The 25,901-nt window shown below is 46.5% G+C and overlaps 1 long non-coding RNA gene across 1 annotated transcript; it reads left to right on the forward strand.

The window, feature by feature from the left end:
- The first annotated feature begins 1,079 nt into the window (after window positions 1–1,079).
- Window positions 1,080–2,919, forward strand: LOC116972837. The gene is made up of 3 exons (XR_004411910.1): window positions 1,080–1,177; window positions 1,771–1,893; window positions 2,658–2,919. It is a non-coding gene; the product is annotated as an uncharacterized LOC116972837 (long non-coding RNA).
- The last annotated feature ends 22,982 nt before the right edge of the window (window positions 2,920–25,901 follow it).

The raw sequence follows: 25,901 nt of genomic DNA on the forward strand, positions 1-25,901 counted from the left end.
GTCTCGGCCAGACATAAAAAACAGTTTTTTTCCACGAGTAGTAGCTCTACTCAATAACCAAAAATCTGTAGCCTCCTTTTGCTCTGGTATTTTATTTAATTTGCATGTTTAATCAATAATGTTTTATTTTTTATGTTTTATGTGTAATTCCTAACTGTCACTGTATGTCATGTTGTCACTTGCGAGCGGAGCACCAAGGCAAATTCCTTGTATGTGAATACTTGGCCAATAAACTCCATTCATTCATTCATTCATTTTTTTCTCCTTGAAAGTTGATAAAGAGCTGTGGGCAGTGGGACTATGAATGCTGCTGAAACGTGGTTGAGCTCTTATTCAACCAGCATGGGCAGGATGGGCAGAGTGGTCTCCTCTGAAGAAGCTCCCATCTTTGACAGAAAGCGGGGCTCTGCCCCCAGGCTTGCATGTGTTGTAGACAGTCAGCAGGAGGCCTTTGTCACGGAGACCTTGCTCTGCCTTCTGAATAAAGAGCTTTCACTTGATTGAGGCTCTCTACATCCGGCCTAGGTACCGTGGGCACTGGGCCAAACGTAGCTCCTGGTGATCCAGTATATTTAAAGACTTCCAAACACTACCATCTCTAATTTCCTACTTTACAAATGTAATCATGTGTAACACTGCTTTCAGTGAGGACTCGCCTAAAAGCCAATGCAGGAGATTATTTTAGGTGTGGGTGTGAGTCTCTGTGAAGGGGCCAGGCAGGAAGAGGTGTCAGCCCCCCTCCCTGCTGGTGAGAAATAACTTTTGGATGAGCACTGAATGTTGACACCCAGCCAGAATGGAGGTAGGTTCCCTCTAGGAGCCAGAATGGAATTAGGATAGGACATCGTATCACGTTTATTTTTCTTGTTTGCATTTTCTCAATAGTAGGTTTAAAATTAATTATTTTCCCATCCCGAGAGTCAATGACAAACAATAACTGCCAGCAGAGGGTGATGTTTAACAGTGTGAGAGAGCTGATGGATGTTATGGTAAATGATAATTAGAGAATGTTAACGTGCATTCGTCACTGCTGGCAAGTTCAGCAGTTTATCGGCTGGTGTTTTCCAGCGATTGACTGGAGCGTTCATTGAAGTAGAACTTGGCATTCTTTGAGCCTGACAGGAAGTGTTAGTGCGGGGGTGGCTGAATGCTACCATGGAAGTGAACTGCAAGGAAGGTATTGTTTGTTGGATTTGCTCATCTTCTCACCATGAATTCATGTGTTTGCTATTTTTTTTCATTCCACGTTACTGTTGTGTCATAGCCTTCTCATCTCTCAGGGCAAACAAAGGCGTTCAAGGGGAAAGATAGAACCATAATTGGCCCTTGCATTCAGTGCACGTGAAATTTTACATAAGTGATTTACTCAATTGTAGACCATAATATATTCTCTAATTACAAGTTTTGTAATTCCCTGCCCACTTCCTGCTCCTACTCATTTAGTAGGCCTGAAAGAAAACCTGCTTGTGCACTTTCATTTTAATTTGTTTATGAATAGCTCAGTCCAAAAACATATTTAAGCTGATAGCTTCCTTGTCCATTGTTAACTGTTTTCACATTGTCCTAAATCAATACTATTTCAGTAACACATATGAACCCTCGTGACAAAGAACTCACACATAGCCAGCCGAACAACATTTTAATTCAGATTTTCATTTTCAAGCCTAACATGATTTAAACTGGACAGAATGTGCTTATGAATTGTGCTAAAACTGCAAAAACACCAAACCTTAATTTGATGACGTAAATTGATGTGTGGTTTTATTGAAGGAAAGGATGAAGAACGCTGTAAGGAACAAGGGTGCACCAGACATAAGGAAAATATTTTGAACATTCAACAATAGTTTGGTTTTTGCAAATTACCGAAATTAACTCCAAATGCTCCAGTCCCAGGTAGGTAGAGTTTTGTCTCATCACAGCTGAGGAACCAAATGGAGTTTAATTTTAGAAGGTGTGGGAAGGGACTGCAGGTGCTGGTTAACTTCGAAGATAGACACAAAATGCAGGAGCAACTCAACGGGTCAGACAGCATCTGGAGAAAAGGAATAGTTGATGTTTCTGGTCGAGACTGAAGAAGTGTCTCGACCCGAAACATCACCTATTCCTTTTAATTTTAGCATGCCCTGATTATGGGCAACATTATATTTGCATGATAGACCTATTAAAGGATACAACACAAAAGGCCATTTGTACCTGTTTTGTTCCTTTTGGGATATCACATTATTTCATTATCATAGTGCTATGTCTTTCAAGTACTGGCAGGCTTTTAGCCTGAGGATGTTGTGGCAGATCCTCGGGGCAGATGATTGGCAAAAAATACCATACCAGTGCCAAACGATGACAGCCTAAGCCTAAACAGTGTTTAGTTTAGTGCCTAAACAATGCCTAACCCTCAACATTCACCAGCATGTTTTACCAGTACTAAGTCTCCAATGTAAATATCATGGAATAAAAAGAGAAAATGCTGGAAATACTCAACAGGTTAGGTAGCATTTTTGGAAGGCAGATGCAGAATTAAAGTTTCAGGTCAATGACCATTCAGCAGAACTGTGAAAGACGTTTTCATGAATATTGTGGGGTCAATATTAATCCGAAGCATCACTGAAGGCACAAAATCAGATCAAAGGTTGAATAACCTGCACATTCTGACTCCGCAGAGACGTTCCATCAGGTACAATCCCAAAGTCAGGAATATGATGTACCTGGCCGCGCTCTCTAAACCTGTGCGGACCAACTGGCTGGAGTTTTCGGTGGCATCTTCAAACTCTCACTACTATAGTAGAAGATCCCCGCCTGCTACCATCAGGAATAAGGTAGAGGAGCCTGATAAGCATTACCTCAAGGTTCAAGAACAGCTTCTTCTCATCAACCATCAGCTCTTGCCCCACCCTGCACCACAACTCTACCTCCCAGGGGCGGAAATCGCTGTCAAAACGGGGGGGGGGGGGGACACACAATTTTTTCTCACACACACACACACACACGCACACACGCCGTGCCAGGCGATGTAAGGCCCCGCGAATGGGCCGATTGAGCCCTTAGAAAGCGTCTGATACCCGCTTGAATCTTTCAAAAGCTACAATGTGATAAATAACACTTAAATAAATAAAACTGAAGCAAATAAAGGCAAACAGAAGAACCAACATTGGAAGGGGGAGAGAGAAAGAGAGAGATGGGAAAAACATATTAAATAATGTGAGTGACCTGAATGAGGGACTTACCTGCAAGTCAGCCAGGAAACCTGTTTGACCGGATTCCTTAATGACCTGACCCATTTAAATCCGATACCCGTTTAAATCTTTCCCATCCACCAATACATCCAATTAGTTCAAATGGTAATTGTACCCACAACAGACAGCTTTGAGAGGTCAAAACACAATTGGTGACACGTCGTGTTAATATGATGTTAATGGAGACATTTAACAAGCTCTTAACAGTGACACCCCCACTGTCTCGCGGAAAGCGGAGATTTTAATTGGTTTTTTTTCACCAAATTTCAAAATTCGGATTACAAAACATGGGGGGGATTGTCCCCCACCTCTCAAAACATGGGACGGATGCATCCCCCTGTCCCCCCCAGGATTTCCACCCTGTCTGGTGTATTGAGAATAACTGATAATTTATAACATATCTAGTTGTTGTTGCTGTTAACCTGTGGCAAGCAAGACTTTCATTGTTTCGGTTCAAATCTGGCACATAATGACAAATAAAGATTTTTGATGAAATACTTGATGAAGATTATTGAAAAGTAGTCATTTGATCCTTCAGCTTGTTCTCGATCGTTGTTCAAAACTGAGAAACAAGGAACTTCAGGTGCTGGTTTACAAAAAAAGACACAAATCATTGGAGTAACTCAACGGGTCAGGCAGCACTTCTGGAAAACATGGATAGATGATTTTCGAGCGGGGGCCCTTCTCAATTCTTCAAAGGTCCTGACCCGAAACATCACCAATCCATGTTTGCCTCACCCGCTGGGTGAGGCAAACATGGTACTCCATCAAGTACTCCAGCACTTTGTATCTTTTCTCCTCCGCAAAATCTGGATACTGACTTCTGAGAATCTATTTGACAAACCAAGCACAGGCCGGCAAATTTTTGTTGTATTTTCCTTTGTAGCAAGTATATTAATTTCTCAGAAAATTGACACAAAATGCAGGAGTAACTCAGCGGGACAGGCAGCATCTTTGGAGAGAAGGAATGGGTGACGTTTCAGGTCGAGACCCTTCTTCAGACTAGTCAGGGGAAAGGGAAACCTTTCTCAGTTTTCAGTTAGGAGTCCTATATTCAACATAATACTCTTGGCATGGTCACACCAAGGCCTTATAACACCTCTGTATGAATTGTCAGCAAGATTTTGTTTTAAGTGCATGAAAGACAAACCAATAACGTTCTTTTTCCATTTATTATATCTGAGAACTGAAAGATTAGTATTACATTTATATATGACAGCAGCTGTTTTTATTTAGAGTAGTTGATCTTCTTGAATGGAATCCCAATATAATATATGATTATTTTTGTGTTGTTACCATTGGCATAATTACAAAAACTTGGTGAAGGTCCAAAACTAGTCATGCAAATCATCACTAAGACTGAAGCATTTCCGGAGTCGATAGGGTTGGACAGGAGATGGTGCAACATGTCTTGGTTTCAACAAATGTTTGGTAATTTTTAAAACAGACAGGAGTAATTCTTCCCTTGCCAATATTGTTCCCATAATCTTTCTTATCAAATCAGCAGCCCTCTTCTCAGATCAAAGAACTCAAAAATTACATGTTCATAATCATTGATAACAAACCTGCAAAGATCAGGCGCAGAACTTAAAGGAGAGTTAGCAATGCTAATCCAAGGCCCTTTCCTTCTTGCTGCAAACCAGCTGCCTGCAGGAAACAGGAAGGAAGTGGCGGCAGAGTGGAAAGCGGGAGCAAACAGGAAGCCGTCAACCATCGTTGAAGGGACAAACATGTGGTGAAGGGGTTTGGGGAGTTGTGGGGGAGAATAATGGGGAGGGAAATTGCGTTCCAGAGAGAAACATTCTGATCCATTGGGGAAGTAAGAAAAAAAACAGATGAGGCTCCTTCTGATCCCAGAAGCACTCCCTGTTCTGTGCATCTGGTAGGAAGGCCAGGCCACACTGTGAATTACGTTGCTGATTCCGTGACATCTTTGGATTCTGAATTGGCAAACTTTGCCAACTCTCCAGTGAAAAGATGGGTTTGGTGTAGAATTCAGTGGGTAGGGGATCCTTTCTGTTATAATTGTCGTGCTACCTTGTTTCTGAATGTACAAATCAGTAAAATCACTCCTATGGAATCAAAAATTCACTGCCCCCAATTAATAGCGGGGCTATCAAGAGAGTGATTTATTTGAAGTAGTTCTATTTACCGTAACTACTAGAACTTATGCATCGGACTGCTATATTATGCAGTTACTGCATTACTTGTGACTCATGATCATCACTTCAGTTCGTGCAGACGATGAATTAATATTGGCAGACTCTCATATCTTGTAGTCCAGAAACAACACTCTCATACCAGGGAAGGAATAACTGTCAAATAAATGTCCATTGGTTTTAAAAGAGATGCAGAAAGAGGTTTGAGCTAGGACGGGACAGAAAATTCAAAAGGCAGATAATGTAAGTCATTTTAATACTGATACTAAAGATTAATGTTGTACATAAATTATTTAGCCTTCTAGTTCTGTAACTTCTATTTAGGAACATATCAACCTGATAAAATGTATATTTCAATATTTCACTTTATGAATTTTTCAGTAAACACCGATGTGAGCACGATTAATCACCAAGTCAAGTCAAAGTTTGGTTTATTGTCACATTCACAAGTGCGGTGAGATACATACAGTGAATTCAGAAAGTATTCAGACCCCTTCACTTTTTCCACATTTTGTTATGTTATAGCCTTATTTTAAAATGGATTAAATTCTTTTTTTTTTAATCATCAATCGACAAAAAATACCCCAGGAAGAAGTGAAAACCGGTTTAGAAATAACTGAAATATCACATTTACATAGGTATTCAGACCCTTTGCTATGACACTCAAAATTGAGCTTAGGTTCCTCATGTTTCCATTGATCATCCTTGAAATGTTTCTACAACTTGATTGGAGTGCACCAGTGGTAAATTAAATTGATTGGACATGATTTTGGAAAGGCACACACCTGTCTATATAAGGTCCCACAGTTGACAGTGCATGTCAGAGCAAAAACCAAGCCATGAAGATGAAGGAATTGTCCGCAGGCCTCCGAGACAGGATTGTGTCGAGACACAGATCTGGGGAAGGGTATAAAACAATTTCTGCAGCATTGCAGGTCCAGAAGAGCACAGTATCCTCCGTCATTCTTAAATGGAAGAACTTTGGAACCACCAGGACTCGTCATAGAGCTGGCCGACAGGCCAAACTGTGCAATCGGGGAGAAGGGCCTTGGTCAGAGAGGTGACCAAGAACCCGATGGTCATTCTGACAGAGTTCCAGAGTTCCTCTGTGGAGATGGGAGAACCTTCCAGAAGGACAACTATATCTACAGCACTCCACCAATCAGGCCTTTATGGTAGAATGGCCAGACGGAAGCCACTCCTCAGTAAAAAGCACATGACAACCCACTTGGAGTTTGCCAAAAGGCTTGAGAAACAAGATTCTCTGCTCTGATAAAACCAAGATTGAACTCTGGCCTGAATGCCAAGCGTCACGTCTGGAGGAAACAAGGCACTGCTCATCACCTGGCCAATACCATACCTACGGTGAAGCATGGTGGTGGCAGCATCATGCTGAGGGGATGTTTTTCAGCGGCAGGAACTGGGAGACTAGTCAGGATCGAGGCAAAGATGAATGGAGCAAAGTACAGAGAGATCCTTGATGAAAACCTGCTCCAGATAGTTCTGGACCTCAAACTGGGGTGGAGATTCACCTTCCAACAGGACAACGACCCTGAGCACATAGCCAAGATAACGCAGGAGTGGCTTTGTGACAAGTCTGTGAATGTCCTTGAGTGGCCCAGCCAGAGCCCGGACTTGAACCCGATCGAACATCTCTGGAGGGACCTGAAAATAGCTGTGAATCGACGCTCTCCATCCAACCTGACAGAGCTTGAGAGGATCTGCAGAGAAAAATGGGAGAAATTACCCAAATACAGGTGTGCCAAGCTTGTAGAGTCATATCCAAGAAGACTTGAGGCTGTAATCGCTGCCAAAGGTGCCTCAACAAAGTACTGAGTAAAGGGATTGAATACTTATGTAATGTGATATTTCATTTATTTCTTTTTAATTACTTTGCAAACATTTCTAAACACCTGTTTTCGCTTCTTCATTCTGGGGTATTGTGTGTAGATTGATGATAAAAAAAATTTTTTAATCCATTTTAGAATAAGGCTGTAACGTAACAAAATGTGGAAAAAGTGAAGGGGTCTGAATACTTTCTGAGTACAATGCACTGTACAATTGAAAATTGCTTGCAGTAGCATCAGCGGCACATAATCTCACAAAAACATAAATTACAAATGAATTCTACAAGACAGTGAGAAGAAAAACCAGAACATTAATGTAGAAATTAAGGCCCTAGTGAGACCACACCTGGAGTATTGTGTGCTGTTTTGGTCTCCAAATTTGAGGAAGGACATTCTTGCTATTGAGGGAGTGCAGCGTAGGTTCACAAGGTTAATTCCCGGGATGGCGGGACTGTCATATGCTGAGAGAATGGAGCGGCTGGGCTTGGATACTCTGGAATTTAGATGGATGAGAGGGGATCTTATTGAAACATATAAGATTATTAAGTGTTTGGACACGCTAGAGGCAGGAAACATGTTCCCGATGTTCGGGGAGTCCAGAACCAGGGGCCACAGTGTAAGAATAAGGGGTAAGCCATTTAGAACGGAGATGAGGAAACACTTTTTCATACAGAGAGTTGTGAGTGTGGAATTCTCTGCCTCAGAGGGCGGAGGAGGCTCTGGATACTTTCAAGAGTGTCAAGAAAGGGTAACTTTTTGTCTTGACTCTCCAGTAGGTAATGCAATCAAATGAATCCTCAACTCATTGTAGAACCAGCCTGACCTTCATCCTATATATTTAGCAGAATGAAAATCAGATAACTTCTACAACTGGTGGTGAGGTAAAAATGTTCATCTATGACTGTGAAATTCATCCAGGGTGCCACTGCTCATCATGTGCTCCTCTAAACGGGCCTCATGAGGTCATAAGGAATAGGAGTAGAATGAGGCCATTTGGCCAATCAAGTCTACTCCACCATTCAATCATGGCAGATTTATCTCTCCCTCCTAACCCCATTCTCCTGCCTTCTCCCCATAACCTCTGACATCTGTACGAATCAAGTTCCTGTCCATTTCTGATACACAATCACAAACAATCACACTCACAATAATACTTTATTAGCCAAGTATGTTTTGCAACGTACGAGGAATTTCATTTGCCAAATCAGTCACACAAATAAAAAGCAACGGAACACACAAAATACATTTTAACATAAACATGCACCACAGTGACTCCTCCTCATTCCTCACTGTGATGGGAGGTGAAAAAAAAGTTCAAATTTCTTCCTTTTGCTCTCCCGCGGTCGGGTGCCTCGATCCTTCCGTTGACGGGATGATCATCTTGACTCCCGTAGCCGGCGGTCGGGCCCTCCGCATCGGGGTGATCAGTTCCTGCATCGGGGGGATCTCAGCATTCCCACAGGCGATCGGACCCCGGGTCGGGGCTGGTTGAGCCTCTGCATCATTGGAGCTTCCCGACTAGCCTCTCCAGAGACTGCGAGCCTTTGATGGTAAGTCCGCAGGCCGCGGTTGGAGCAATCCCAGGCAAGGGATTGGCGCCGATGTTAAGTCCACACCCCACGGTGGGGCACAAAGTTAGTCTGAGGAGGCCTCCAGCTCCATCGATGATAGGCCGCAGATCGTCCGGAGATGCGACCCAGAAAACAATCGCATCTCGGCAAGGTAAGAAACTGAAAAGAAAAAAACCCCCGGCCTCCTCCCGCTCCCCCCACATGAAACAAACCGGACAACATTTACAGAAATAGACTGTGGGCCGAGCATCAAAAATGTGTCTATAAATCAACTTTCGTGACCCATGTCTTGGAACGACATGAAATTTTGCACAGATTTAGATAAAATATAATTGAGAAGGAAGTCATAACTCGTCAGTGCCAAAAGTTGCACATTAATTAATTAAACTAATTAGAAAATGAGTTTGTAAAAGTAAGCGCCATCTAGTCTCCAATGCCCTTATAACAACATGGGGAGCCTATTTCCGTATTACAGTCGCTTTAAACCATATATTATTATACCATCTATATATATATATATATGACGTGAATATGACTGTAATCATATATAATTATGTATAATCATATTATATAAAAATAATATAATTAATATAATTGTGAGGTTTTTTTTGAATGAGACTGCCGCAGAGGTCCTCTTGAACCAGCCTAATTAATGGGTGAGTGCAGTTCCTGTGGGTTCCCCCGTGTACTGAACCCCACTGACTGCCAGTGTGCAAAGTGGGGGTCATGGCCATAGTGGGACTGGGGCAGTGCCAGGCTGGGGGAAGGCAGGAAAATGCCTAACCCTAACCCTAACTCGCCCCCCTTCCAGAGTTTCCCAAGGTTGGAGCCGGTTTGGGACCGGCTGCGGGCTCGTACGTGTGGCCCCGCAGCGCGTCCACCTCAGCCAGCATGCCCTTCTGGATCATCATGGTGATGATGGTGGCGAGCAGCACTGCCCTGCACACCGCCCGGATCGCCTTCAGCACCGCCATAGCGCCGGCTCCGTCAGACTGCCTGCCAGCCCGCTTGTTGCAACACCGGCAGCCTGACAGTCTGACCGACCCATCAACGCACTCACTGGAGGCCCGGCCAGACGCTCACCAACCCAGTGGCCCGACGCTCATCAACCCAGCGGAGGCCCGGCCCAACTCTCACCACCCACCGACGGCCCGACTGACCCTCCACAGCATCCATCGGCCTACCGACAAGCCCGACTGACTGACTGACCCTAACCCTAGCCCTAGCTGTACATTTTTCATTTATCATATGCATCCGACTTCAATGTCAAACGTGCATTGATTGGGCAATTACTACTCAGAAAATTTAAGGTTTTTCTCATATTTCTTAAAAATGTGCAGGTTTTGTTCTTGTTGAGTTTCAGGTATGAGTTATGTAATATTTTTATACAATATGTTAAACATTTAGGTAGTTCCGTGAGTTGGGTCACGAACCTGAACGAAAATATTCCCTGGCCCACAGCCTAAAAGTTTTAACTCACACTAAAACATTTTTAAAAGACTGTTGGCAGGGCTGCCAATCGTGCGTCACCACTGGTGGTTAACAGAAACTCTAGTTCATAATGGATAGTTCTAACTAAATCTCTGCCCTTGCCTTTTATAAATAGGTCCTATAGTACAATAGTCCCCATAGATTTTGAACTAATATATCTAAACATACTAAGTCCACTCCCTCCAGCAACTCAGGTGATCTCTTGTGTTAGTTTGGTTCCACCTTGATATTGGTTGGGCAAGAAGATCCCTGGCACACAGCATCTACGATGCCATCAAACTCTCAATCAAATGACAGCCAAATGCATTAAATATTTCTGATCAATATCAATCCAGTTAAGGGCCTGTCCCACTAACGCGACTTTTCAGCGACTGTCTTCGACCTTCGAGCTCTCAAGCTCGAGGGCACTTGCCTGGAAAACTTCAAGCTGGATCGACCGTCAGCGATGAAACCACACACACACACACACACACACACACACACACACACACACACACACACACACACACACACACACACACACACACACACACACACACACACACACACACACACACACACACACACACACACACACACATCACAAAGGCGGGGGCCAAGGAAAGCGGGGGAATGCTGTCTGAAATTCACACCCGCGATGAACAGGAAGGTAAAAGACGGCTGCACAGTGTACGGTAAGTCCTTTAGAGAGCGCGGAGGGGGGGGAGGGGGCAGAGAGGGGAGAGAAGGGGGGGAAGGAGTGGAGCCACCTTTAAGAAGACAGCCAACTTTAATAAAGTTTGTCGGGCATTTTACCTACCAGTCGGTTCTCCTTGGTCCTGAAAACTCCAATGAACCAATTAAAATGCCTGGTCAGCGAAGGAGATTGCCTACGGCTGCCCTCGATTGCCTATAACTACATAGCAACCCCACTCCACAGCACTACGAGTTCAAAAGAACCATGCCGACCAATTCTTACTCGCGGAAAAATTTTCAACATGCTGAAAACATTTTCTTGACCAAACTTCCCCCGAGCTTGAAGGAGAGTTCCAGTGACCTCATAGGTCACCGAGGACCACGTGTCGACCATGCTGTGAGTTTAAGTTGAGGGCAAAACTTGCAGATTAGATCGCCACAGTGGGACAGCCCCTTTACCTTTTTTTTCTCAACAAGCCTTACCTTTGACTACCCTCGATTACCTTCGATTGCCTTCGATTAGCTACGAATAACATGCCGACCTACCTCGACTAAACCCCCGAGTAAAAAAATATCGATTTTTTTCCATGGCGACCTTTTTTTACTCGCGGACATTTTTCAGCATGTTGAAAAATACGCTACAACCTAGCTGAGGCCTCGGGTACGCGGGGCTGGGCCGGATTTATGTATAAGCTTCATAAGCTTCAGCTTAGGGCCTCGAGATCTAGGGGGGCCTCAGCCTCGATCTGCCAAGGTGTATTAAACTTTTGGCATAGTGGTGTTGTTACAAAAACTACCATCAGTGGCGCTGTGCTTGCGATTTCAGAGGCTATAGTGGTGTGTGGCGGCAGGATTAAAATGCAGGTAAGGTTTATATTCGTTGTCGGAGAGGAATTTGCTTGGATCTTTGATTGAGGGCCTACCCACTCATCGAACATCGCCGCCACTCCGGGCCCATCGAACATCGCCACCTCACTGGGCCCATCGAACATCGCCGCCTCACTGGGCCCGCCGAACATCGCCACCGCACCGGGCCCATCGAACATTGCCGCCGCACCGGGCCCATCGACCATAGCCGCCGCACCGGGCCCATCGAACATCGCCGCCGCACTGGGCCCCAACAAACCTCGCCGCTGCACCGGGCCCACCGAACATTGCCGCCGCACTGGGCCCATCGAACATTGCCGTCGCACCGGGCCCACCGAACTTCGCCGCCGCACTGGGCCCACCGAACCTCGCCGCCTCACCAGGGCTGCCACACCGGGCCCACCGAACCTCGCCGCCGCACCACGGTCCAACGAACCTCCCAGCCGCAACTGGGCCCATCGAACCTTACCGCCGCACCAGGGCCTACTCACCTCGCCGCCTCACCGAGCCCACCGAACCTCACCGCCCCACCGACCATCCGCCCACCGGGACCTCCCACGCTTAGCCCGCTGAACCGGACTCCACTCTATTTGACTCCACCATTGACTCCACTGACCCTCGCGCTCCACCGCTCTCCAGCACACCGCAGCTGTCGTCTTATCTGAATCCTGGACTCAGCACCGGGCCTGATGTTTCCACGCTGCAGACTCCAACTCCCTTGGGTTTGACTGCGCTGGGTCCTAGTGCCAGTGTCCCCAACCCTGGTAACATCAGTGGCTGTTCCACTGGGTCTTCCCCATCCCCCCAAACCATGTTACCCCAGCTCTTCCCCACCCACATTACAGTCCTCATACCCCCCTCCCCCCTGACCACCCACCACCCCCCCACCAGACATCGCCTTGGCCTCAGTCCACTCACCTGCCTTCCTCCGGCCCTAACCCCCATCCTTGCTGTGTGTTCACCATCCCCCTGACCTCCCCCTCTCAGATACTGAACGGTCTGTCCTCAGCAGACGCCTCACCTTTGTCCCCCTCCGTCCCCACCTCAATGAGTTCCGCGCCCGCCACGATTTGGAGCTCTTCTTCCGTCGCCTCCGCCTCACAGCGTTCTTCCATGGGAAGGAATCCTCGCCCCCCATTGATGATCCCTTTTCCCATCTCCAACGGACCCCCTCCTCTTGGACCCCCCCTCATGGTCATCTTCCGGCTTTAGACCTTTTTATTTTAAACTGCCAGCGGGACATCAACCGCTTCAACTTCTCCACTCCCCTGTCTCACTCTAACCTCTCCCCCCCCCCCCCCCCCCTGAACGTACAGCCATCGACTCACTCCGCAACAACCCAGACTGGGTTAACAAACCCACCGACAAGGGAGGTGCCGTGGTAGTCTGGCGCGCTGATCTTTTCAAGGCTGAGGCCACGCGCCAACTCTCAGACATCTGTACATGCGTACAGTTTTGGTCTCCAAATCTGAGGAAGGACATTATTGCCATAGAGTGAGTGCAGAGAAGGTTCACCAGACTGATTACTGGGATGTCAGGACTGTCTTATGAAGACAGACTGGATAGACTTGGTTTATACTCTCTAGAATTTAGGAGATTGAGAGGGGATCTTATAGAAACTTACAAAATTCTTAAGGGGTTGGACAGGCTAGATGCAGGAAGATTGATCCCGATGTTGGGGAAGTCCAGGACAAGGGGTCACGGCTTAACGATAAGGGGGAAATCCTTTAAAACCGAGATGAGAAAAACTTTTTTCACACAGAGAGTGGTGAATCTCTGGAACTCTCTGCCACAGAGGGTAGTTGAGGCCAGTTCATTGGCTATATTTAAGAGGGAGTTAGATGTGGCCCTTGTGGCTAAGGGGATCAGAGGGTATGGAGAGAAGGCAGGTACGGGATACTGAGTTGGATGATCAGCCATGATCATATTGAATGGCGGTGCAGGCTCGAAGGGCCAAATGGCCTACTCCTGCACCTAATTTCTATGTTTCTATGTTTCTATCTCCTCCTACTTATCCTTGGACCATGACCCCACAGACTTTGAAATGCATCTACCAATTGATGAGAAAGGAAGGCTAAATTAATCCCAGTAAGGGGTATTGAGACAATGTCCGATGCCTTTGAGGTATGCAGTGAAATTTGGGATCACCATCCGACGTCGGAATGGAAGAACATTCTCAGCGGCTTGGACTTTCGAATCGGCCACTTCCTACCGGAGACCGCGGCTCCCAAAGTCCACAGGCTGAGCTGGGCGGAGATTCACGCTGGCGGCCCTCGGCAAAGGGAACCCAGGGCTCCACGATGTTGAAATCAGCACGGCGTGAGGCTGGGAGCTCCGCAAACCACAGCTCTGATGTTGAAGCAGCAGGCCCAACACTCCGGAGCTTCAAACGGCGATCCAGGTAAGGCATTGCCCGCTCCGCGGTGAATCTAATATGAATTTTAAAACCAACTGTTTAATGACAACATACAGTAGGATCTAAAGGTGTCACACTGTCACTGTCGGGTAGTCATGGTCCTCTAGTCGTGGGGGTGGGGGATTGGGAGGGAGGGGGGGGGGCCTCACAAGTGAAATAGCCTAGGGCCTCTCTTCATCTAAATCCGGCCCTGATGCAGGGATTACTCTCCAGCATAAAGGAGAGTTACAAAGACCTCCTTGGTCCTCGTGTCGACCATGCTGCGAGTATGAGTCGAGGGCAAACTCTTCTAAACTCGCTAATTAGGTCGCCGCAGTGGGACAGCCCCTTAAATAAGACTCCTAGCAAATATATTAGGCATTTTACTGAGCATGAAATTAAAAATTACCCTTGGTTGCAGAAAGAAGGCTGCAAGACCTTTGGAGGAGGTTTGCATCACTGAAATAAAATTTGGCTTCTCCATGTTTAATCTTGCATGCACAGAAATCATAAGCATGCTGATAGTTTCACCATAAATATAAAATGAAGCTCTGGGCCTATGTTACTCAGCGTGTGCCAAGACCAAATGTGGATTCAGAATGGAAAATCGCTTAATTTCATTTATAGCTTGAAATGGATTGATGGAAGGAAGCTCGCACTCCAACGTTTGGCCTGATGTTAATCCAAAATAGGAATTCCAGATCACTGGAATTAGTGTGACAATGCTGACGTTTGTTTTGATTTCATGGAACAGTAGTAAATCCAGCTCTAATGGTTAAAAAGTGACTACAATTTGGTAGAGGCTATGTGTTGAGGTGATGTGTTTGAGGGTAAGTGTTGATGCTTTGGCTGGAGAGGCTTCAGCAAGCAGATTGGGGGGAGGAGAAGGTAAAATAGCTAAGGCCCTTTATTCGCCACCTCCTCGTATGGTGCAGCTAGGATGGCAATTAGCCCATTGTTCAGCTACTCCTGCAGGATGTGAGAGGTCAGAGAAATCTCCAGTGGCCCTGAGTATCTCCCCTGTAGGAAGTGCAGGATGAACTCAGGATGTGGATAGGTACGTGTGACTGGGATGTTATAGCCATTACGGATACCTGGGTAAGTGATGGACAGGACTGGCAGCTTATTGTTCCAGAATACAGGTGCTACAGGGAAGAGAGAGGTGGCAGTAAAGGTGGCTGTGAATTGTGTTATTGATTGAAGAGACCATCACAACATTAATCCAAGATAACATTACTGAGGGATCAACCAATGAGGCTCTATGGGTGGAGTTGAGTAATATGATGAGGATGATCACCTTGTTGGGATTATACTGCAGGCCGCCAAATAGTCAATGGAAATTAGAGGAAAAAATATGCCGGGATATTGCAAGCACCTGCAAGACCAACAAAGCTATCTAGTAGATGATTTTAACTTTCCAAATATACACTGGGACTGCCATCGTGCCAAAGGCTTAGATGGTGGGAATTTGGCAAGTATGTTCAAGAAAGTTTCCTCATGCAATATATGACTGGCCCTACAAGGGAGAGGGCAAAGCTTGCCTTTTCTTAGGAAAATGGGCAGGGCAAGATGCTGACTTGTCAGTGGGCAAGCACCAGTCAAAACTTTAAAATAGTTATGAATAAGGACAAGGTAGACACAAAATGCTGGAGTAACTCAGTGGGACAGGCAGCATCTCGGGAGAGAAGGAATGGGTGACGTTTCGGGTCGAGACCCTTCTTCAGACTATGAATAAGGACAGGCTAGGTTAAAGTTTCAAAATGGCACAAGGCCAACTTTGATGGTATTAGACTGGAACTTGCAAAACTTGTTTGGAATAGGTTGTGTGTGGACAAAGGAATGACAGGAAAGTGGGATAATTTTAAAAGTGTAATAGTGAGAATTTGAAGTATGCATGAACTTGTTAGAGTGAAGGGCAAGGCAGGAAGAAGTAAGCAACCCTGGATGAGGAGAGAAATTGAGGCTCTGATCAGAAAGAAGAATGAGGCATGGGTCAGGTACACGCAGCTGGGATCAAGTGTATCCCCGATGGAGCAAAGGAGATTGAGGCGTATACTTCAGGAGGAAATCAGGAGGGATAAAAGGTGGATACAAAATGCTGGAGTAACTCAGTGGGTCAGGCAGCATCTCTGGAGAACACAATGTCCTAAAATACACAAAGGTAGATAAATCTCCTGAACCTGATCAGGTATATCCATGGGACGGATATACCTGATCAGGTATATCCATCAGATACGTGGGAAGCTAGACAAGAAATTGCAGGAGCACTGGCTGAGATATGCTGGAAGACTGGAGAGTGGCTAACGCCATGCATCTGATTAAGAAGGGCTGCAAAGAAAAACCTAGGATTTATAGATCAGAATTATAGATCAGTAAACTTAACATCTACGGTTGGAAAGTTACAGGAGAGGATCCTGAGGGAGATGATATACACGCATTTGGAAAGACAGTGGTTAATTAAGTATTGTCAGCATGACAGCATCCAGGGAAAGCTAACTGGATACTGAATTGGCTTAGTGATAGTAAACACAATATGGTGTTGGAAGGGAGACAAAAATGCTGGAGAAACTCAGCGGGTGAGGCAGCATCTATGGAGCGAAGGAATAGGTGGCGTTTCGGGTCAAGGTCTGAAGAAGGGTCTCGACACGAAACGTCACCTATTCGTTCGTTGTCTCTGTACTGTACACTGACAATGACAATTAAAGTTGAATCTGAATCTGAATCTGACTTTATGTGTGGGAGATGTATTTGAATGAGTTTTTTGAGGAAGTAACCAAGAGGGTTGATGAGGAAAGGTCATATGGTTGATATAGATGATATGGATGCCAACAAGACCTTTGATAAGGTTCTGCAACTCGACCCGAAACATCACCTATTCCTTCGCTCCATAGATGCTGCCTCACCCGCTGAGTTTCTCCAGCATTTTTGTCTCCCTTCCAACACCACATTGTGTTTACTATCACTAAGCTGAGTTTCTCCAGCATTTTTGTCTACCTTCGATTTTTCCAGCATCTGCAGTTCTTTCTTAAACACCACGTGGTGTTGGAAGGGGGTCATTTTTCAGGTTTGAGGCTTGTGACTAGAGGTAAGCTTCAGGGCTCGACGTGTATTGTATATTGTATATTGTATATTGTCTGGCTTCCCTGGTATGCCTCAGGCATCAGAGATAGATGACATGTGGTATCGAATTTTTTCTGAAGAACGAGGACATTTCCGATGCCCTGGTATGAAATGTCTCATCCTGGGAACAGATGCGGCGTAGGCGGAGGAATTGGGAGTAGGGGATGGAGTCTTTACAGGGGGCAGGGTGGGAAGACGTGTAGTCCAGATAGCCATGTGAGTCAGTGGGTTTGTAATGTATGTCCTCGTTCTTCAGGGAACGGGGATTCCCCTCCGCCACCATAGATGAGGCTCACACCAGGGTCTCATCCATACCCCGTAACACTGCTCTCTCTCCCCATCCCCGCACACGCAACAAGGGCAGAGTCCCTCTGGTCCTCACCTTTCACCCCACCAGCCGGCAAATACAACACATAATCCTCCGCCATTTCCGCCACCTCCAACGTGACCCCACCACTCGCCACATCTTCCCATCTCCCCCCATGTCTGCCTTCCGCAAAGACCGCTCCCTCCGCAACTCCCTCGTCAATTCTTCCCTTCCCTCCCGCACCACCCCCTCCCCGGGCACTTTCCGTTGCAACCGCAAGAAATGCAACACCTGTCCTTTCACCTCCCCCCTCGACTCCATCCAAGGTCCCAAGCAGTCGTTCCAGGTGTGACAAAGGTTCACCTGTATCTCCTCCAACCTCATCTACTGCATCCGCTGCTCTAGATGTCAGCTGATTTACATCGGTGAGACCAAGCGTAGGTTGGGCGATCGTTTCGCCGAACACCTCCGCTCAGTCCGCAATAACCTACCTGACCTCCCGGTGGCTCAGCACTTCAACTCCCCTCCCATTCCCAATCCGACCTCTCTGTCCTGGGTCTCCTCCATTGCCAGAGTGAGCAACAGCGGAAATTGGAGGAACAGCACCTCATATTCCGTCTGGGGACCTTGCGCCCTTATGGCATTAACATAGAATTCTCCCAATTTGGCTAGCCCTTGCTGTCTCCTCCCCTTCCTTAACCCTCTAGCTGTCTCCTCCCACCCTCCCATCCGCCCGCCCTCGGGCTCCTCCTCCTCCTCCCCTTTTCCTTCTTTCTTTCCCCCACCCCCCATCAGTCTGAAGAAGGGTTTCGGCCCGAAACGTCGCCTATTTCCTTCGCTCCATAGATGCTGCTGCACCCGCTGAGTTTCCCCAGCAATTTTGTGTACCTTAGAGATAGATGACATACTGCCGACTGTCAGTTATATGAGTGCTTTGGTTGAAAATGTACATGACATGTTTAGTAAGTTTTTAGTGACATTAAAAGAGGTAGTATCGTAGACAGTGAAGATGGTTATCCAGAATGACATAATTCATCACCGAGAAATTGTAAATGGTGTTGAATTTAGATAAGTATGTGGTGTTGCATTTTTCAGAAGTCAAACCAGGCCACAACCTTCACAGTGAATAGTATGGCCCTGGGGAGTATTGTAGAGCCGAGAGTTCTAGGAATACAAGTACATAGTTCCTTGAAAGTGGCAACACAAATAGATAGTGTGATGATGAAGAAGGCTTTTGGCATGCTGGCCTTCAGTCGAGAAATTGAGTGTAGAAGTTGGGACATTATGTTAAAGTTGTACAAGTTGTGCAGTTGGTGAGGTCACACTTGGAGTACTGTGTTCATTTCTGTCACCCTGCTACAGGACGGATTTCATTAAGCTGAAAAGACTACACTGAAGAGTTTTATGAGAATATTGACAGCTCTGTAGAACCTGAGTTATCGGGAAAAGCTGGGCAGGCTAGAATTTTATTCCTCGGAGTGCAGGAGGATGAGGGATGTTCTTGTACAGATGTAAAAAATCATGAGAGGAATAGATAGGGTGAAGTCACAGTCCTTTTTCCCTGTGTTGCAGAATTAAGTGCTAAAAGCATATTTAATTTGGGTTTACTCTAAGATGATGGAAACCTGAAATATATTGTACAGTTGCTGAAGATAGACGCAAAAAGCTAGAGTAACTCAGCAGGCCAGATAATATCTCTGGAGAAAAGGAATAGGTGATGTTTCGGGTCGAGACCCTTCTTCAGACTGAGAGTGCGGGGAAAGGGAAACAAGAGATATAGACAGAGATATAGAGTGACATAGAACAAATGAGTGAAAGATATGCACAAAAGTAATGATGATAAAGGAACAGACCATTGTTAGCTGTGGGCAAGGTGGAAACGAGTTACAGACAATAAGACTCAAGAAAGGTCTCGACCCAAAACGTCACCCATTCCTTCTCTCCAGAGATGTTGCCCGTCCCGCTGAGTTGCTCCAGCTTTTTGTGTCTATCTGGTTTAAACCAGCAACTGCAGTTCTTTCTTACACAAGACGATTTTGAAGCTCGTACGACTTGGGTCGGGGTGGGATAGAGAGAGAGGGAATGCAAGGATTACTTGCAGTTAGAGAAATCAATAGTCATACTGTTGGGTTGTATGGTGCCCAAGCAAAATATAAGGTGTTGAACATCCCTCACTCACCCAAGTCGTACTAGCTTCAAAGTCGTCTTGTTGAGTCTCATTGTCTGTGACTCGTTTTCACCCGGCCCACAGATAACAATGGCCTGTTTCCTTCATCATCGTTACTTTTTTGCATATCTTTCATTAATTTGTTCTATATCTTTCTATATCACCATCTATATCTCTCGTTTCCCTTTCCGCTGACTCTCTGTCTGAAGAAGGGTCTCGACCCGAAACATCACCTTGTAGTGCGTGGGTCTCGGAATGAAGCACAAAGTCGTGTTTTGAGAGGCACTTTTTATTCTGTTCCTCCCGGTTGTAGGGAAGACCAAACGAGAGGAAGATGGCACCCAAACCCCTGCCTTTAAAGCCTCCGGCTAAGGGCCGCCTCCGGACTGAACCACTCCTGTGCCGAGGGGTTCGACACTATAATGGCACGACCCTTGGGAGCCGCCACAGGACCCCCCCCCAGAACCAGAGGCACGAAACGCACCGGCGGGCGAACGACCCGGCCGGCCCGCGTGCGGAAGTTAGCCGCTCGTGGGGCTTGCGGAGGCATACGTGGAGGGACAGGACGAGGGACCGGCGGGAGGACAGGTGGAGTGACAGGCGGAGGGAGCCGTGAAGGGGGGGCGCCCTCGAGGCCGAGGTTGGGCAACCAGCACCGGCTGGTCAATGTCCAGGTGCGCTGGCTTCAAACGGTCAATCGACACGGCCTCCAGCCGGCCCCGCATGTCCAGGACAAAAGTCGTCTGCCCGTGTTCCAGCACCCGGAACGGGCCCTCGTACGGCCTCTGGAGTGGCGTCCGGTGGGCATCACGGCGCAGGAAGACGTACGGGCAGTCCCTGAGGGCTGATGGCACGTGTGGCCGAAATGTCCCATGGCGGGACGTTGGGACGGGTGCGAGCCTGCCAACTTGCTCGTGAAGGCGCTTTAGGGTGGATGAGGGCGTTCCCTGCTGCCCCGGCGCCGACGGCACGAACTCCCCGGGCACCGTGAGTGGCGACCTGTAAACGAGCTCCGCCGATGATGAGGCCAAGTCCTCTTTGGGAGCGGTCCGGATGCCCAGCATGACCCACGGCAACTCGTCCATCCAGTCCGGGCCGGAGAGTCGTGCCTTCAGTGCTGCCTTCAGCTGCCGGTGGAATCTCTCCACCAGACCGTTAGCTTGCGGGTGGTAAGCCGTGGTGTGGTGCAGCCGCACCCCCAGCAAGCGAGCCATGGCTGACCATAGCTCGGAGGTGAACTGTGGCCCCCGGTCTGAGGAGATGTGCGCCGGCACCCCAAAGCGAGCAATCCAGTGTGCGGACAACGCACGAGCACACGTAACCGTTGATGTATCGGCCAGCAGAATGGCCTCCGGCCACCGCGTGAAGCGGTCCACCATTGTAAGGAGGTGGGTGATGCCCCGGGATGGCGGGAGAGGCCCTACAATGTCTATGTGGAGATGGTCGAACCACCGGTGAGGTGGACCAAACTCCTGGAGAGGCGCACGGACATGGCGCTGGATTTTTGCCGTCTGGCACGGAATGCAGGTGCGAGCCCAGTGGCCAACCTGCTTGCGCAGACCGTGCCACATGAAACGAGCAGCCACTAGTGCCGTTGTCACCCGGATTGATGGGTGAGCCAGTCCGTGGATCACCTCGAACACCCTCCGGCGCCAGGTGGCAGGGACGATGGGGCGCGGCTGACCGGACGACACATCGCACAGGATTGTCACTCCCCCAGGACCGAGAGGGACATCCTCAAGGCGGAGGCCGGAGATGGCAGTCCGGTAGGCGGGCACCTCATCGTCCGTGAGCTGTGCCGCCGCCAGAGCAGAATAGTCCATATGTGGTGCGTGGGTCTCGGAATGAAGCACGAAGTCGTGTTTTGAGAGGCACTTTTTATTCTGTTCCTCCCGGTTGTAGGGAAGACCAAACGAGAGGAAGATGGCACCCAAACCCCTGCCTTTAAAGCCTCCAGCTAAGGGCCGCCTCCGGACTGAACCACTCCTGTGCCGAGGGGTTCGACACTATGGTGGCACGACCCTTGGGAGCCGCCACAACCTATTCCTTTTCTCCAGAGATGATGCCTGACCCGTTCAGTTGCTCCAGCTTTTTGAGTTTGGTCATCTTTGGTTTAAACCAGTATCTGCAGTTCCTTCCTACACATCTTGTATAGTTGCTGTATGGTTTTGGTACTTAGGACCCATACGTTAAATGGAGCAGGAGTTGTTGGATTCATAGTGCTGCTTGTTGGCCAGGAAGATTAGGAGGTCTTCCTCAACTCTTCGAAGATGCCACAGGCCTCTCCCACTCTCTGTCTTTCTCTTTCTCCTCCTGCTGGCTTGACTGCTAACCTAGTATGAAATTTAGAAGGATGAGAGGATGTCTTATTGAAACATATAAGATTATTAAGGGTTTGGACACGCTAGAGGCAGGAAACATGTTCCCGATGTTGGGGGGAGTCCAGAACCAGGGGCCATAGTTTAAGAATAAGGGATAAACTATTTAGAACGGAGATGAAAGAATACTTTTTCACACAGAGAGTTGTGAGTCTGTGGAATTCTCTGCCACCGAGCGCGGTGGAGGCCGGTTCTCTGGATGCTTTCAAGAGAGAGTTAGATAGAGCTCTTAAAGATAGCGGAGTCAAGGGATATTGGGAGAAGGCAGGACGGGGTACTGATTAGAGATGATCAGCCATGCTCACATTGAATGGCAGTGCCAGCTCGAAGGGCCAAATGGCCTCCTCCTGCACCTATTGTCTATTGTCTAACCCCCAATGATTCCCTCTCACTTCCTCTCTTCTTGACAATTGATTCTGACACTGACATTTCCCAACCCCCTACCCAGCCATGAGTCCCACATTAAAACCTCTTCCCTTTGCTGACATCCCCAAATGAATACCCCTCTGTTGGGTAAGGATGGGGCGATGGTAACACAATATTGCAGTTAAATTAGGTGGGAGCTCTGCATCTCTACCTTTGCTAGGTTCCTTGGCCTCCGTGAATCTACCTCCCCCACTCTCACTCTGTGCATCCATCCAACCCCTATTTTCTAGATTGGAAAAGTAATTTATTTTCTCCATCTTTTGGTAGGAATTGCATGATCTTTTCCTTGCAGTGTCTCTGAAGTTTGATCAGTTCCTTGTGCCTCGGTGACTAAAGGTGGACATTTATACACGGATGTGTCTCATCGAAACACTGCACAGTTTGATTATGACTCCCTTCAACTTAGAAAGTTTTATCTTGTTAATAAGATTCTCTACTCTGTAGTTTTCTTGATAATTGTTCTGCATTTGGTTGGCCTTGATCTTTATTTTAAAGAGGGTTGTCATGTTCTGTTTCTTATCAATTGTAGCCTCTGTTGTTCTACAAAGAGAATACTGTCCCTTTACAAAAAGACAAATGAAGAATGAGTCTAAATATTTTGACATGGCGAAAAAATTCTAGACACATGGACAGCTTGGCGCCTCACCCAACCAAAGCCCTCCGAGGGTTAAGGTTTCAGACCACAATTCCATATCTGCCAACATGCGGAAAGTGTTAGTGACTGGCAACTGCTTCTGAGCTCTCCTCAGCAATTCACACTTCATTCATTCAAATCCCAGAGTACAGCAGCAAGCAATTAATCAGATCAGCTGCTATACTCTTGCAACAAAGAATAATCTGATTGTGCCGTGGTAGTTGATTATACTTCAGAATGTTTGGATTGTGTTCAGACCAGATGAATTGTCTGTGGAGACTCTGTATTTGTCTGACCCTTTGAAAACTGCAGTCAATTCATAACTTCTTTCCACCATGTTAAAGAGGAAGAGTGGCATTTTTATCGCCTTGCTCAGATGTGATGTGGTTGGAGAAAAAAAGATTGACATTCTCTATGAATCCAGCTTGTAATATTTGAAGGCAACAGACAATGTATAAAATCTTTGAAGGTTTATGAAGAAACCTTCAAAAGGGTTAGCAGTTTATTTTATGTCTCTGCTCTTTTCATGACAGTAAGAACTCACTGACGCAGAGAGAATTTCACAAAAGTTATTTTTTAATTGTGAAAGTTATACCATGCTGTTGTAATGGCATCAATTTGGAGGAAAATCATATATAACAAAATCTTTGCAAAATGCAGCAGTGTAATACTAGATTTATCTCGGCTGCCTCCACGAAGTAACTACTGAATCCAGGATGTAAATACTACATATATTGTGCCCTAAAAATCATTTATGGGAATTAACTTGTTCTTTTACCCTGAATTTATCTTTATTTATTTATTTATTTATTTAAAAAATTTTATTTATTAGAAGTACAGTACATTACAATAGTACAAGCCAAATATATTTTATTACATTTATTGTACCACTTCATTTTTTAAACTTTAAAAAGAGAGAGAAATAAAGAAAGTAAAGAGAGTGAGAGAAAGTCGTGATATTGTGAAAGTGATCAAAAAGAAAGACCCATTGAGCAAAGAGTTAGGGAAAAAAGTTAAGAAATAGACCATGGAAAAGAAGAAAAAGAAAAAGAAACAAAAGCTCCATTATGAAGACCACGCAAAAAAGGATATACCAACTTCGTATTTTTCATCCCCCGTTACCAGATCCTGACACCATTTCTTTTTAATTTACCCTGAATTTGGAACATAGAATGGGACAGCAGAAGAACAGGTCCTTCGGCCCACAATGTCTGTGCCGAAGTTGATGCCAGGACCAACTCATATCTGCCTGTACATAATCCAAATCATTTAGTACCCTGAATATCCATGTGACTACCCGTCTCTTAAGTGCCACTATCTTATCTGCCTCCATCGCTCAGTTCAGTTTAGTTTATCGTCACGTGTACCAAGGTACAGTGAAAAGCTTTTGTTGCGGCTAACCAGCCAGCGGAAAGACAATACATGATCACAATCGAGCCATCCATGAGCCATCGTACAGATACATGATAAGGGAATAACGCTTAGTGCAAGATAAAGCCAGTAAAGTCCAATCAAAGATAGTCCGAGGGTCATTAAAGAGGTAGATAGTAGTTCAGCACTCTGTTGTGGTACGATGGTTCATTTGCCTGATAACAGCTGGGAAGAAACTGTTCCTGGAGGTATGTGATTTCACACTTCAATACCTTTAGCCCAATGGGAGAGGGGAGAAGAGGGAGTGGCCAGGGTGCGACTCATCGTTGATTATGCTGCTGGCCTCGCCGAGGCAGTGTGAGGTATAAATGGAGTCAATGGAAGAGAGGTTGATTTGTGTGATGGTCTGGGCTGTGTCCACAATTAGCTGCAATTTCTTGCGGTCTTGGATGGAGCTGTTCCCAAACCAATCGGTGATGCATCCGGATAAAATGCTTTCTATGGTGCACCTGTAGAAGTTGGTGAGGGTTGTTAGGGACATGCCAAACTTCCTAAGCCATTCTCAGGAGGTAGAGGCTTGGTGTGCTTTCTTAGTGATAGCTTGGTCCAGGAGAAGTCGTTGGTGTTATTTTCTCCTAGGAATTTGAAGTTTTCATCCATCTCAATATTTGGCGACATCAATGCAAACTGGGAGTCGATCACTATCTCCTTTGTCTTGCTGACATTGAGAGGAAGGTTGTTGGCTCGACACCAGGACACAAGGTTCTCAATTTCCTTCCTGTACTCTGACTCATCATTATTTGATATCCGGCCCACAATGGTGGTGTCATCTGCGAATTTGTAAATTGAATTCGATTTGCACAAGGCAGTCATGGATGCACAAGTAAAGAAGGGGTCGGAGTCTCAGAACAGAGTAGGGAGAATATACTTGCCAGCTTGTCCACATGGGTCCTGAGGATATCGCTGAGAACTTCATCCGGGTTAATTGCTTTCCACGGGTTCACTGTCAGGAAGGCAGACCTGACATCTGCTGTACTGATGAACTCCCCCTAGTCGCAACAGGGCCAGAGTCCCCCTAGTCCTTAACTTTCACCCCATCAGCCATCCCATGCAACACATAATCCTCCAACATTTTTGCCACCTCGAACGGGATCCCACCACATCTTCCCATCTCCACCCCTTTCCACCTTCTGCAGAGCCTGTTCCCCTCACAACTCCCTGGTTAACTCGTCCCTTCCCACCCAAACCACCCCCTCCCCAGGT

Source organism: Amblyraja radiata, chromosome 5 (genome assembly GCF_010909765.2).
Source record: "Amblyraja radiata isolate CabotCenter1 chromosome 5, sAmbRad1.1.pri, whole genome shotgun sequence".
NCBI lineage: Eukaryota > Metazoa > Chordata > Chondrichthyes > Rajiformes > Rajidae > Amblyraja > Amblyraja radiata.